This window comes from Pteropus vampyrus, unplaced genomic scaffold (assembly GCF_000151845.1).
Source record: "Pteropus vampyrus isolate Shadow unplaced genomic scaffold, Pvam_2.0 Scaffold364, whole genome shotgun sequence".
Classification (NCBI taxonomy): domain Eukaryota; kingdom Metazoa; phylum Chordata; class Mammalia; order Chiroptera; family Pteropodidae; genus Pteropus; species Pteropus vampyrus.
This window is the reverse complement of record NW_011889145.1, coordinates 459,078-459,548: the sequence shown is the minus strand read 5'-3', so window position 1 is coordinate 459,548 and position 471 is coordinate 459,078. Positions and strand designations below refer to the sequence as shown.

Sequence of the window (471 nt, the reverse complement as noted above, 5' to 3'; positions counted from 1 at the left end):
GGTTCATTTCTACTGATTATGTTTGATTTCTGACTTGCCTGCGTGTTTAATTTTTATGCACTAGAAGGCGCCAGTCTTTTTTTTTTTTGTAGTTTGTCCAGAGATTCGAGAGACGAAGATTTGTGTCTTGTCAGACGTTTTTACATATATCTTTTTAGTGTCTTATTTTAATTCCTGATGTAAGACAAGGCTCTGGATTTTATTTTATTTTTTTCAGAATAACTCGCCCGCCGTTCTGGGGTCGCTCACTGGTAATTGTTCCCTGCCCTCCGGCTCTGTGATGCCCCCGCACACGCCTTTTGTGGTCTGGTTGGTGTCCGAGTTTTTTTGTTCATTTGGTTTTTTTACCTGTATTTTTTTTCTGTTTTCCTAGTAATTTTTTTTTTTTAAAGTCTTCGGCCACTTTACTTGCTTACTCTTCCACGTTTACTTTAAAACCACTTAAGGAGTCGGAGAATCCCACCTCCCACA

The 471-nt window shown here is 39.1% G+C and overlaps 1 protein-coding gene across 1 annotated transcript in view; it reads left to right on the top strand.

Moving 5' to 3' along the window:
• TRAF3IP1 (TRAF3 interacting protein 1) overlaps window positions 1-471 on the top strand; it is a gene marked incomplete at its 5' end in the record, with an annotated part of 43,913 nt that overhangs the window by 5,504 nt on the left and 37,938 nt on the right. The gene's annotated exons all lie outside the window — the stretch shown is intronic.